We start from the raw sequence: 15,781 nt of genomic DNA on the forward strand, positions 1-15,781 counted from the left end.
ATTTTTTCTTCCTCTCTCCAGGAACATTTGCAGCACGTCCGACGAGTGCTTCAGAGGTTGCTAGAGAATGGGCTTTTTGTCAAGGCGGAGAAATGCGAGTTTCATGCACAGTCTATTCCATTTTTGGGGTTTATCGTGTCGACTGAGGGAATACGCATGGATCCCGAGAAGGTTAAGGCTGTGGTAGAATGGCCAAGCCCAGATTCTCGTAAGGCCCTACAGAGGTTTCTGGGGTTCGCTAACTTCTACCGGCATTTCATTCGCAATTTCAGCCAACTAGCCGCGCCTCTGACCTCCTTGACCTCCGCCAGAACTGCGTTCAGGTGGTCAAACACAGCGGAAGCTGCGTTTGCTAAACTGAAGAGCCGTTTCATTTCAGCTCCCATTCTGATAACCCCTGATCCTACACGTCAGTTCGTGGTGGAGGTCGATGCGTCAGAGGTGGGGGTAGGAGCGGTGTTATCTCAACGTTCTCCCTTAGACGACAAGGTCCACCCTTGCGCGTATTTTTCATATCGTTTATCTCCTGCAGAAAGTAATTACGATATTGGTAACAGAGAATTGTTGGCAGTCAAGATGGCATTGGAGGAATGGCGACACTGGTTAGAAGGATCGGGGGTTCCTTTTATAGTATGGACTGACCAAAAGAATTTAGAGTACATTAGCACCGCCAAAAGGTTAAACTCCAGGCAGGCTCGATGGGCACTTTTTTTTGGACGTTTTGACTTTAATATTTCGTACCGCCCGGGTTCCAAAAATATCAAACCCGATTCTTTATCTCGCATTTTTGACCATTACGAACGCCCGTCCACTCCCGAGTGTATTTTTCCTGAGACATTAGTGGTCTCCACTCTCACATGGGAGATCGAATCGAAGGTCAGAACGGCCTTAGAAGGGGTAACGCCTCCGCCCGGGTGCCCACCGAACCGCTTATTTGTGCCGGAGGGATTAAGGTCCAACGTTATCCAGTGGGGACATTGCTCTAATGTGGCTTGCCATCCAGGGGTTAACCGTACTAGATTTTTAGTCAAGCAACGATTCTGGTGGCCACTTATGGCTCGCGACATTCACAATTTTGTGTTGGCTTGCTCGGTATGTGCCACTGGTAAGGCTTCCAATCGGCCCCCGGATGGGTTACTCCAACCGCTGCCGGTACCTTCGAGACCCTGGTCCCACATCGCACTAGATTTTATTACCGCCCTCCCGCCCTCCCAGGGCAACATGGTTGTTTTAACCGTGGTGGACCGGTTCTCGAAGGCCGCCCACTTTATTCCCTTGGCCAAGTTGCCCTCAGCCAAGGAGACAGCGTTGACCAGCATAGACCACGTCTTTCATTTACATGGCCTCCCGATAGACGTGGTTTCTGACAGGGGACCCCAATTTGTGTCTAAATTTTGGCGAGAATTCTGTAAATTACTGGGAGCGACTGTAAGTCTGTCCTCAGGGTTTCACCCCCAGAGCAATGGCCAAACCGAGAGAGCCAACCAAGATTTGGAAAGAGTGTTGCGATGTTTGTTCTCCAAGAATCCTTCCTCCTGGAGCCAGCAATTGTCTATGGTGGAGTACGCCCACAATACCTTACCAGTATCAGCTACGGGCCTATCTCCTTTTGAGTGTAGTGTAGAGTACCAGCCACCTATTTTTCCCAGTATGGAATCCAAGGTTGCGGTCCCCTCCATTCACGCCTTCGTCCAGAGGTGCCACCGCACTTGGACCAGAGCCCGCGAGACTCTACTCCAAGTGGGGGCGCGCACCAAGGCCAAAGCCGACCGCCACCGGTCTAGGCCTCCCGTATACATCGTGAGTCAAAAGGTGTGGCTTTCTACTAAGAACATTCCTCTCCGTTCCGTATCTAATAAATTGGCTCCCAAATTTATCGGCCCGTTTACTGTCACCAAGATCATTAGTCCGGTGACAGTCCGCCTCAAACTCCCTCCTACGTACAGGAGAATTCACCCCGCCTTTCATGTATCCAAAATCAAGCCCGTATTTCATTCTCCCATTAATCCGCCTACCCCGGTCCCTCCCCCGCCGCGTCTCATAGATGGGGAAACCACTTATTTGGTTAATCGCATTCTGGACTCTAGAAGGAGGGGACGCGGATTTCAGTACTTGGTGGACTGGGAGGGTTACGGTCCGGAGGAGAGAAGTTGGGTACCTGCTAGGGACATCCTGGATCATTCCCTTATCGATGATTACAATCGACAGGTAAGAGATTCTGGGGATGCCAGGAGGCGTCCTTAGGAGGAGGGGTACTGTCACGGTTCGTGAATGCACCGTCTCCAGCTGTAGTCATGTTGATTGTTTCATTCTAACAGACTATATAACGCCCTGTCTTTCGTCTCCTGTTTGTCTGATTGTTGTTTGTAGATCCTGGTGTTGATGTCGTGTTCGTGTAGTTCCTGCCTTGAATTGTCTTCGTACTGGTTTTCTGTCGGATCCTTTCTTCACACACGGAATATACTCACCACCACTGGAGTTATCACCACTACCATTGTCACCAGCGCACTCAACTTCTCAACTCACCTGTCTGTTGGGCAAGATTTCTCTCATAAAGAGACGAGCTTTTGAACAGAATTGGGCTATATTTCACTTCATTTGAACAGAAGCACGTTTTTTAACATTAGTGGTCTCAGAAACCTGAAAACGGAAAAACCTGAGCATTGAAGCTCCAACATAAGTTTTTGTGCATATAACTTCTAACACATTAAAAACTGTCTTACAGCATTGCAAAAACACTGTCTTTCATAAGGCATAAGCATCTTTCAGTTTGGCAAGATTTGCACTGAATATTGAATGAAGCAGCTTTCTCTCATAGAGAGACAAGCTTTTGAGCAGATTTGGGCTAGATTTCACTTCATGTAGTTCAATTCCAGGCTGCAGCAAAGTCAGATTGTGCAGAAGAATCATCTGTTTCCTGTGGTCTTGTCCTGGTGCTCCTCTGAGACATGGATTTTTACAGGGGATCTGTATATGGGGCTCTAGTTGTCCTGGTCTCTGCTGTCTTTCAGGGATGTAGAGGTCCTTTCTAGGTGCTGATCCACCATCTTGTCTGGATATGTACTGGATCCGGGTGACTGCAGTGACCCTTTGATCTGGATACAGAGTGGATCTGGTGGCTACGGTGACCTCGGAATAAGAGAGAAACAGACAAATATTTGTGTAGATGCCATTCTTCTAATGATGTGGCAAGTACATAGGGTGTTTTGGGAAGTGTTTGCGGTTCCGGTTTACCTAATTAATGCAGCCTAAAAATCCTTTAACAGATTTGGATATTAAAAGCATATTAGTATGTTATGTGTAAGCCAGGTTAAAGAGATGGGTCTTTAATCTAGATTTAAACTGCAAGAGTGTGTCTGCCTCCCAAACAATGTTAGGTAGGTTATTCCAGAGTTTAGGCGCCAAATAGGAAAAGGATCTGCCGCCCACAGTTGATTTTGATATTCTAGGTATTATCAAATTACCTGAGTTTTGAGAACGTAGCGGATGTAGAGGATTTTAATGTAAAAGGAGCTCATTCAAATACTGAGGTGCTAAACCATTCAGGGCTTTATAAGTAATAAGCAATATTTTAAAATCTATACGATGTTTGATAGGGAGCCAGTGCAGCGTTGACAGGACCGGGCTAATATGGTCATACTTCCTGGTTCTAGTAAGAACCTCTTGCTGCTGCATTTTGGACTAGCTGTAGTTTGTTTACTAAGCGTGCAGAACAACCACCCAATAAAGCATTACAATAATCTAACCTTGAGGCCATAAATGCATGAATTAACATTTCTGCATTTGACATTGAGAGTATAGGTCGTAATTTAGATATATTTTTGAGATGGAAAAATTCAGTTTTACAAATGCTAGAAACGTGGCGTTCTAAGGAAAGATTGCAATCAAATAGCACACCTAGGTTCCTAACTGATGACGATGAATTGACAGAGCAACCATCAAGTCTTAGACAGTGTTCTAGGTTATTACAAGTGGAGTTTTTAGGTCCTATAATTAACACCTGTTTTTTCAGAATTTAGCAGTAAGAAATTACTCGTCATCCAGTTTTTTATATCGACTATGCATTCCATTAGTTTTTCAAATTGGTGTGTTTCACCGGGCCGCCAAGAAATATAGAGCTGAGTATCACCAGCATAACATTAAAAACTGTCTTACAGCATTGCAAAAACATTCTATTTCGTAAGACATAAGCATCTTTCAGTTTGCCAAAATTTGCACTGAATATTGCATGAAGCAGCTTTTGAACAGATTTGGGCTATATTTCACTTCATTTGAACAGAAGCACGTTTTCAACATTAGTGGTCTCAGAAACCTGAAAACGGAAAAACCTGAGCATTGAAGCTCCAACATAAGTTTTTGTGCATATAACTTCTAACACATTAAAAACTGTCTTACAGCATTGCAAAAACAATGTATTTCATAAGGCATAAGCATCTTTCAGTTTGGCAAGATTTGCACTGAATATTGAATGAAGCAGCTTTCTCTCATAGAGAGACAAGCTTTTGAGCAGATTTGGGCTAGATTTCACTTTTTGTGAACAGAAGCACTATTTCAACATTACTGTTCTTAGAAACCTATAAACTGACAATCTTGAGCATTGAATCTCTAACATAAGTTTTTGTGCATATAACTTCTAACACATTAAAAACTGTCTTACACCATTGCAAAAACATTGTATTTCATAAGGCATGAGAATCTTCCAGTTTGGCAAGATTTGCACTGAAAATTGCATGAAGCAGCTTTCTCTCATAGAGAGACACGCTTTTGAGCAGATTTGGGCTAGATTTCACTTCATGTGAACAGAAGCACAATTTGGTAACACTTTAAAATAATGGTCTGTTGTTAATAAAGAAGCTAATTGTTCACTTTATAGACGTAGCTGTTGTGATTAGTAATTAATTGGTTATTCTTCATTAGTTGGCCATAGTTCCAAAGTAGTTCTCAATGACGATATTTTTCTTTAGTAATTATCAAATACCTAATAAGGAACTACCTATGTCCTAAATGAGCTATTACTTACTGCTTAGTTAATCTTGCTTCTATATTAGTTAATATTATTAAGTTAAGTGTTAATGTAGTACTAACTATTACTTCCTGCGTAGTTACTTATTAACAACGGACCATTATTTTAAAGTGTTACGCACAATTTTAACATTACTGGGCTTGGAAACCTGTATACTGACAATTTCGAGCATTGAAGCTCTAACATAAGTTTGTGTGCATATAACTTCTAACACATTAACCCTCTGGAGTCTAAGGGTATTTTTGGGGCCTGGAGAAGTTTTTTCATGCCCTGACATTTGTGCTTTTTTCAGTTTCTTATAAATATCTAAATGGGTAAAGTCTAACCTCATTAAATATTAATCAGCACAAACTGGGCTATAATAATATGTGAAATGCATGTATGTACATGATTGTGTTTTTGAGAAAAAAATATTATGTGTGGTTAGTGAAAAACTAAAAATGTTAAAACACTTGAATAAGGCCATAAAACACATAAAGAACAATGGTTCCCGGGATTTTCGAGAACTGGAGCTTGTAGCCTAGAATTTTCTTTCTAAATGATGTGAAAATCATCTTGTTAAAATTTTCTATGTCACTTTTTGTTGGTAAAAGTCATATGCGAGAGGGCGTGAACTATCATGAATATCATTGTGATCTACACCTGAGAAGACAAAGGCCCGCATAATGAGCTGCATAATGAGCCATTCAGTCAGCTATGCCACTGAGAGGGAGGAGTTACAAGAAAGAATGTGAGGACAAAAAATAAATGTATATATTTTTTGTTTATTATTTAGACTATTTAACTATCACACAAAATAACATTAGAAGTTAGCAAAAACACAGAAGACACAATCAAGGTGAAACTGCAAAAAAAAAAAAGGAAAAGTGAAAAAAAAAAAAAAAGGTAAACAGGAAGAGTGCAAGATAAAAAAAGGGACCACTTTATCATAAAGTGCCCAGAATTGCATGGTTATATGTCTTTGTGCCACTCCAGGAAACAGTTCCTTTTTACCTGGACACACAAGTGCACATCACATGCCTGGCATTTCCAAGGAGTGTCCTGTCTCTTACCATGCTTTACTTTGCAAAGAACACAAGTCCGGCGACCAGCAGCGGAACCTGAGGGCTGCTCAGATCCTGGAATAGGCACATGGTCAGCACTAATCCGCTTTGGTGGTATTTTCTGTGACACACCACAGAGCTCTGCAATTAGTTCTTCCATAAACTCCTTGTGGGCCATAAAGCTCTTTGTGTAAAATAAAAGCATTGGTGGCAGCAATGTCCAAGAAGTGTAGAAATAGCTTTCTGTACCACTTCATTGTTTTGTGCTGTGTACTGTAGAACATTCCAGCTGCAGACAGGTCAACGTAACAGCTGATCAGACAGGTCAACGCCCCGCATGTGCTGGTTGTAGGCAGTCACAGGTGCAGGACATGGACAAGTCTTTTTCCTCCATCCATTTTGTGTTTTTGCCCTCCTCTCCACATTGTCTCCTGTGTAATGTGGAAGATTTTTATTAGTAAGATTTTAATCAATCAAGAATAATCAATTTGAATCAAGCCATTTTTGTTGCTAGTTGTTTTTCCATTATAATCCTATAGGTAATGGATAGAAAGTTGCTTACGTGCTGGAATGTTAAGAACTGAGGAGAAACATATGGCCAGAAAGGGCCTTTCGTTATACCAAAACAAGTAGGGGCCTCTCCTCCCTAGGGAGGGATCAAAATTGCAAGCATAAGGAAAAGTTTGACTATTTGGAAACGCCCCATATAGTGTATATAAGGAGAAACCAAATTGCATTTCGGGAGATCTCCTTGCAACGAGCTCTCTGCTTTGTTTTGCTTAAAATAAAGTATTTTCTTCTGAGAGAAAAATCCCTGACTGAGTTTGATTCTTCTGAGAACTGGCAAAATACACCACAGATTTGGCACCCCAGATGGGACTGGAAAGGAGCAGAGTGGACGGCTGCTTTTGAGCTGACTGATGAGCAACACACACACAGTGGTGGCCATCATAGAATAAGGTAAGCATTTTTGCTTATATAATTAGTGTGTGTTGTTGACTGGTCAGTTCTGAGTGGTAAGGACACTTAAAATCTGCTCTTCCAAAGTTAGAAAAATAATATGATATCTAAATTGAAAAAGGGGTTTTACTCCAGAAGAAATAACTGCATGCACATATTTGGGTTATTAATAGGAAGGCCTTGGAAGGCAACCTCGATTTAAGACAAATATGGTGTAGGCAGAAAGACATGGCATGCTGTGGGTCTGTGGTTATTGGATAGCTGTACCAGATAGGACAGTGATAAACGGATAAGCAGATTAAGGAATCGCGAGGAAAAGTCCCACGGATACCGCTTTGAGAATGTATAAGTGAAATTTTCGAAGGTCAGAATAGGAGGGCCCTTAAGGAGCTCTAGGTGAGCTGTGTTTTGTTGTGTGGATGTATCGGTGTCCGGACGAATGAATGTGTAAACAAATAAATTCTGTGTTGGGTGGGTAAAAGTTGCGCACCATTCTTGGAACGTCACTTAAGGGTGGCTGGGTGGAGTTGGACGCAACTAGTATCCACTTGAGAGGGATGAATGTATGATGAGCCTTGATAATAAAAGGACAATTAATGTGTGATTATCCCTTAAATAAAGGGAAAAGGTATGCAAGAATAAGCACTCTGGCTCAATAAAGAGTGCAGAAAGTGTGAATGAGGTAAGGAAAATAGTATCAATAAAGTTTGAACCAAGATCTATAATAGATTTTTGCATTTAGGATGTCTGGGGCAAAGGGGAGAAAATTTTCTGAGCCCAGTGCAGTGGGAGTGAGAGCAAGCAAATAGAGTTAATAAAATAGACAGTCAAAGAATAATAAATAAAAAAGTGTAAACGCAAGAGACAAAATAAAAAACTAAATTCAAAAAGGTATGACACAGAGTGAAGAATAAAAAGTAGGGTGAAATGGGTAAAAATAGTTAAATTAAGTGAAAGGTAAAGAAGAGATTGTAACCAAGTGACTATAAAACTAAAAAGTTGATTTTTGGGGGTAATAATATAAATAAAGATATGGCAGCCACACCAGTGGAAATAATTGGATTAAAATATCCACTGTGTAAAGAGCAAATAAACAAAATCTCAAAAAATGGCAGAAGAGAACAAAAAATATGATGACAAAATGGCCAAAGGAAGGGACATTTGATGTAGCATTGTGTGAGGAAATGGAAACCCTGATAAAAAACTATAAAACTAAAAGCATCAGTATGAAAAGAGAAAAAAGGGACACAAAGAGGGAAAAAGAGAAAGGAGTAATTGCTCTGTTTAAAAAGAAGGTGAGGATATGTTGAAGAGTATAAAACAGGCTAGGAAAGTCCTGAAGGGGGCAGAGAAAGATAACATGAGAAAAGAAAAGTTATTTTCAGAGCCCCCCTAGTTGCCAGTACAAGGAGAGTTCCCAATACTCAAAGGAACAGTGGAGGTAACCAGAGAACTAGAGTTAGAAGGGCAGAGGAAAAGAAGCCAGCTGTGAAAACACAGAGGCAACCCAGAAAGGAATGCAGGAGCCCTAAAACAATAAAGTCAACTGTATGAAGGTTGTTTTAGAGAAAAATAAATACAAATGTTCCAAGAAATGGACTAATATAGAGATGGCAGATATGGTGGAATATAGAAATAATAATAAATTAATTAAAATAAGATATGCATTTATTATTTAATAACTTGTCTGAATAGATTAATTTAAAAGATGCACATGCTTAAAACTTTAAATCTAATATGTGAAAACATCTAGAATTTGTATCTTGTTATCCCTGGGACACAGTATGAAAGTTAATCCATTACAGAGTTTCAGAGATTGGGCTTGTGTAAATGTAAAAAAAAATAAATAAATAACTTGTGCAATGTGGAATGAAAGCAAGATTGTGTGACCAAGTTAATAGACAATTGGATTCAAAAGCCATAGGCATTTTACAATAGGAAGGGAACTAGTTGCTTAAAGAATTAAATTTAATTATTTTATTTACAGTAATAGGAATTATAATATGTTGGTTAGGAAACATTAATTCACAAATACCAGACTATTCTGAATCATGTATGCAAATTTAGAAGAAAAATGATGATTGAAGTCTTTATTTTACCATATGCATGTCATGCAGTTATAAAAGGAAGGTTTATTTTATTTTATTGCAGTATACTTAGATAATAAAGGTAGCTGATTTCTGCATTTTGCAAAGAAGAAAAAATGCTTGCTATTTTTCTGCAATGAAGAACTTGCTTAACTAACAAAGAATAAGAGAACTGCTGTTTTCAACCAGAGGATTTAGTTTTTATTAAGGGACCACTGAAAGAAGAGGTTGAAAAGTGAAAATTAGAAAAAGAGCTGATTGCTCAGAAACAATTTGGTCAGAAGTTACATAGGTACATTTGATTAATGCAGTCTCTGAGTGTTAAACTTTCAGATGACTTTCGGAACAGTGCCTTGACAAAGGAAAGCAATGAAATGGAGTCTGTCGAGGAATGGCAAAGCAGCAAACACAGCTACAGAGAGAAGAAGAGGGAGGGGCTGATGGATGTTCCCCTCCCCTCTTGAGAGAAGAACACACTTTTCAGCATGGAGAAAGACTGAATCAAAGCAGGAAAAGGTGAATCTTTCACTTGAGACTTTTCCTGAGGGTAAAGAAAACATTATGAAATGCAAAACTCTCAGAAAGCAACCAGAAGCCAGACTGAGAAGAAGCAGAGTAACAACGGAGACCGTACGCCACAACATCAGGTCTTTGAGTGCCATCACAGACTGACGACCCAGTACAACAGCCCAGGCGGATGATCTAACCAGAAGGACTTCCATACCTTCAGTGCACAAGTCCTGCATATTCAATGAACACTATAGAGACTGCTTCAAATGTTAATTATTTTATTTAATTATTTTATTTACTATGTTTTAATCTTGATTATTCACTGGTCTCACAGCATTTCTTTAAATTCTGTGTTTTAACTAACTCTCTCAATCTGCTTTTCAATAGGTACCAGTCCAGCCTCATGTCTTAAAGAAAAAATAATAACTTTGACAGACAGAAGTGAGTACTTAACTCACCAATCAGATAAACATGGAGCTGGATTTGGCATAGTAAGACAGTTTCATTAAACAACTAGGGGAAAATGCACAACTAAATACTTGACAACAATGCTGAGCGCTTTGGGAAAGAAGAGAATAAATAAATAAATAAAAAAGGGTATCTAGACGAACAATAGAAAAAATATATATTGTTGAGAAAATAGAAATATTGGTCACTCCATTTTGTTTAAAGGTAATTTTCTAAGGTAAAACTGAATAAAATAATAATGAATAAAAGATTATTCCAAAGATCCAAAATCATGTAATCACATATACTGTCATCACTGGGGATAACAAAATGGAAATGTTGATGGCCATGGATCCTAGATTATGCAGAGATCTCCAATCTGGTTCTCAGAGTCGCTCATGAGCAATAACAAAAAAGTATTTGACTAAACTTTAAATTAGACAAACACATGACATTTGAGAAATGATAATTGGCTCTCTCAAATGCCCAATGCCTAGGCCTAATATTATAAACAAATTAATCTATGAGATTTTGAAAAAAAGAAGGAAAGAAAGAAAAGAAAAGTTTTTGGCAAAAAAAAAAGAAAAAGAAAAAAGGGGAGTGAAAGTGTGTGAAAAAGTATGAATGATGGTGTTGTATGGCATGAAAGAGAGTGTCTGACGTGACACTGAGGCAATTCAATCAATTTGCCCAAACAGCTGTATACAAATTCGATTGTGGGCCCACAGGGCAAATTTATGCCCAGTAAAATAATGACCATGGATGTATTTGGTTAAGTTTCCTGGTCAGTACCTAGGTCTTTGTTGTGGCAGAAAGAAAAACACTGCCACACATGCGCAGCGTATAACATGGGAGGGCAGAGCAAAACAAGCTTGCTCTGTCCACCCCACATTTAACTTTCTTTTCAGCATATCATGATGGAGCTGATTGTGTCAAAAGGATGAAATATTATCTTTCTGACTGTTAAAATAAATGCAGTGGGTTGAGTGTTTTCCAGGTCAAAAGGCCTATGCTAATGAGCAACATAGGCCTAGATAAATTATCCATTAATATAGTGGAACTCAGTTTACAAAACAAAGAGATAACTGAATAAGCAAATTGTTGAGAATAAAATTGAAAGGAATTTAAAAAAATAGTAAAGACAGCACTGGAATTGTGAAAACTCAAAAAGGGGCCAAGACAGCCCTCAACCCACATTACATTTCCACAGGTCACACCAAGAAGGACGACTAGCAAGATGAACAAATTAGCATGCTTGATAACACTAACAAAAATTCTTAAGTTTTCCATATACAGGTGACAGCGGTTCCAGTAAGACCAAGGAATGCTTCGCTCCATCAAAGAGAACCAGTGGGGGTGCAGTTATGATCTCAAGAGAGCCTTGCATTAATCAGCAAAACGGTTACAGAGTGACACCAGAGTTCACATCTCTAACCTTAAAATACCCCAACCAGCTTCAACAACTCCACACAGCATGAAGTGAGGGATGAAGGGCGTGCTAGTAACGACCCACCCTTGCCAACGAGGGAAAGACCATTGCAACGACTCGCAAAGAGTCTCCCTGGTGAAGAAGGAAGGAGAGAGTGATGGGACTGCTACTAAGATCAAAATACTTGGGAGCAGATATGAACCAAGAAATAGAAAAGAAAAGGTGGAAAGAGAATTTTAAGTAATGGTAGATGAAGAATTTGAAGGTTATGAGAAGGGAAATATGGATGTAGGAACATTTGAAGGGAAAATAGAGCAACAAATAGAATGAAAGGAGCAAAATAGAAAAGCTCAAGATTTGTGAATTGAAGAAGGAAAAGTATGTGTTATGTTTGGGGAAAATGCTGTATTTATAGAAGGGAGCATTTAATGAAGTAATGATCAAATTGAAAAGGCTAAGAATAGTAGATAAAAAAAAATGTTGGAAAAGATAATAAAATGTAAGACTGGTTCGATTTACAGTTAGGAGCATGGGGAGCATAGTTTATAACTAAAGGAGAGAGTAAAGGGAGAGTTTTTAGGAATTGCATTAATGACAGGATATTTACTATTTTAATGTATACTTCCTATATTGAGGTTACTAGTCAAAGCCACAGTTAAGCAAATTAAATTCAAAAATATCAAAATAATGGGAAATTGATACATAAGGTATCTAAGCTGAAGTTCAACTCTTATAATCTTGTGATATTCAATGTGTGATGTGATTTGTATTTGTATGTGTATGTATTTTTATGCCTTTCATACAAAACTGTGATAACCAGGCAAATGCTGAACCATTTGCACATTCATGCTTTTAACAATGTTTACTATTAAAGAAGGGTTAGGGAGACTGGATCTTTTACTCACTCCTTGTCAAATTAGGAGAGAGATGTTTGGTCCAGTAATCCCTCAGAGTGGAATTTCATAATCTAGTCACTGGTGATAATACAATGTGACTTATTTAGTCACTAGGTAGTGTAAATAATATGACTGGATTATGGAGTAGCACTCTGGATAAGAATAATCAAATGTGAGACTTATTAAGTCTCAAAGGGGAGAATATGTGGAAGATTTTTATTAGTAAGATTTTAATCAATCAAGAATAATCAATTTGAATCAAACCATTTTTGTTGCTAGTTGTTTTTCCATTATAATCCTATAGGTAATGGATAGAAAGTTGCTTACGTGCTGGAATGTTCAGAACTGAGGAGAAACATATGGCCAGAAAGGGCCTTTTGTTATACCAAAACAAGTAGGGGCCTCTCCTCCCTAGGGAGGGATCAAAATTGCAAGCATAAGGAAAAGTTTGCATTTCGGGAGATCTCCTTGCAACGAGCTCTCGGCTTTGTTTTGCTTAAAATAAAGTCTTTTCTTCTGAGAGAAAAATCCCTGACTGAGTTTGATTCTTCTGAGAACTGGCAAAATACACCACAGTAAGCAGCATGGATGGTGGAGCAGACAGACACCTCTCGTGTGTCCATCCATTTCACAAACACAAGATCTTTGTCTCGAATCCACCTGATGGAGCCCTTCACTGATTTTTTGGTTAGTGAGTTAGCTGCATTCCGAGGGCAATCTTTCCTGTTGTCTCTGTAAGTCCCACATGCACCAAACTTCAAAGCAAACAAGTCTCTTAGGAGCTTGGGACTAGTATAAAAATTATCCATGTATACATGGTACCCAGAGCCCAAAACAAGCTAAGTTGGTAAACAATTTCAGCTTTTCGAAAAATAAAGTCTATATGGTACATTTTCGTAAGAGATATAAGATATATATCTCGACCTATAGCATTATATGTGTATTAAATGTGTGTTATATAATTATATAGGCTATATATCATCATCATATATCATATATATATAGTTAAATGCATGCTTTGCTCTGATTTTAGTCAAGTCTGTTTGGAGACGTCCAAATGTAGATATAAAATATGCTATAGCTGAGCAACATTTTAAATCATGAAGGTAATAATAAAAGGTTTACTCGTCAGGAATTATATCCTCAGCTGGGTCCAGACGTTCTTCAAAATGCAAACATTCTTTGTGTTTTATTTCATTTCTCGGGGGCGTGTCTGTGATTACCTGGCTCACCTCAGTTCATTTCCATATGAACAGCGCGCTAAGAGGTAGGCGGGAACACATTATCTATAATGAGACGATACAGGAGAAACTGGACCAGCCCTTACTTTCATACGAATTACATAAAAAAAATATTATTTGTTTTTTACTTGAATCTGTTTATTTAGAAGTAGACATTTTAAGCTTTCTATAGATATATTTATCTTGTATTTGAGGCAAGTATTCGCTGAGATTCGGGTTGTTTCATTTAGGTGTCTGTGAAGAGAGGTGACAGAGACAGAGACGGCAGATAACGCACACTGTTTATTTTGTTTATTCTACAAAAGTATAGCATTTTGTTTTTATCATGAATGTATACAACAAACAGTAAACACTTTACAGATTCAATTGATGTATTGCTCTTATCTGTACGATCAAACCTGGAAGTGCAATTTAAGTTATTTTCGCCGTTATCAGGAGATTAACCCACAAAACGCATATATGCGTTAATGGACTGCAGAGGGTTAAAAACTGTCTTTACAGCATTGCAAAAGCATTGTATTTCATAAGGCATAAGCATCTTTCAGTTTGGCAAGATTTGCACTGAATATTGAATGAAGCAGCTTTCTCTCAAAGAGAGACAAGCTTTTGAGCAGATTTGGGCTAGATTTCACTTCATTTGAACAGAAGCACTATTTCAACATTACTGATGTCAGAAACCTGTAAACTGACAATCTAGAGCATTGAAGCTCTAACATAAGTTTTTGTGCATATAACTTCTAACACATTAAAAACTGTCTTACAGCATTGAAAAAAAAATTGTATTTCATAAGGCATAAGCATCTTTCAGTGGGCAAGATTTGCACTGAATATTGCATGAAGCAGCTTTCTCTCATAGAGAGACAAGCTTTTGAGCAGATTTGAGCTAGATTTCACTTTATTTGAACAGAAGCACTTTTTCAACATTAGTGGTCTCAGAAACCTGAAAACGGACAAACCTGAGCATTGAAGCTCTAACATAGGTTTTTGTGCATATAACGTCTAACACATTAAATACTGTCTTACAGCATTGCAAAAGCATTGTAATTCATAAGGCATAAGCATCTTTCAGTTTGGCAAGATTTGCACTGAATATTGAATGAAGCAGCTTTCTCTCAAAGAGAGACAAGCTTTTGAGCAGATTTGGGCTAGATTTCACTTCATTTGAACAGAAGCACTATTTCAACATTACTGATGTCAGAAACCTGTAAACTGACAATCTAGAGCATTGAAGCTCTAACATAAGTTTTTGTGCATATAACTTCTAAAACATTATAAACTGTCTTTACAGCATTACAAAAACATTGTGTTTCATAAGGCATAAGCATCTTTCAGTTTGGCAAGATTTGCACTGAATATTGCATAAAGCAGCTTTCTCTCATAGATAGACAAGCTTTTAAGCAGATTTGGGCTAGATTTCGCTTCATTTGAACAGAAGCACTTTTTCAACATTAGTGGTCTCAGAAACCTGAAAACGGACAAACCTTAGCATTGAAGCTCTAACAAAAGTTTTTGTGCATATAACTTCTAACACATTAAAAACTGTCTTACAGCATTGAAAAAAAAAATTGTATTTCATAAGGCATAAGCATCTTTCAGTGGGCAAGATTTGCACTGAATATTGAATGAAGCAGCTTTCTCTCATAGAGAGACAAGCTTTTGTGCAGATTTGGGCTAGATTTCAGTTCATGTGAACAGAAGCACTATTTTAACATTACTGGTCTCAGAAACCTGTAAACTGACAATATTGAGCATTGAAGCTCTAACATAAGTTTATGTGCCTAAAAATTCTAACACATGAAAACTGTCTCTCTGCATTGCAAAAATCATTTCTATACACAAAACAGAGGCATCTTTCATTTTGACAAGATTTGTATTTAACATTTAATGAAGCAACATTCTCTAACTGACAGAGATGGTTTTTAGCATATTTGGGCTTGTTTCCACTTCATTTCAACAGAAACACTATTTCAGCATTAGTGTTCTCAGAATGCTGTGAACTGACAAACCTGAGCATTGAAGCTCTAACATAAGCTTATGTGCATAGAAATTCTAACACATTAAAAACTGTCTCTCTGCATTGCAATAAACATTTCGATTAATAAGACAGAGGCATCTTTCATTTTTGCAAGATTTGTATTTAAAATT

The sequence above is a fragment of the Carassius gibelio genome, chromosome B21 (genome assembly GCF_023724105.1).
Source record: "Carassius gibelio isolate Cgi1373 ecotype wild population from Czech Republic chromosome B21, carGib1.2-hapl.c, whole genome shotgun sequence".
Taxonomy (NCBI): Eukaryota; Metazoa; Chordata; class Actinopteri; order Cypriniformes; family Cyprinidae; genus Carassius; species Carassius gibelio.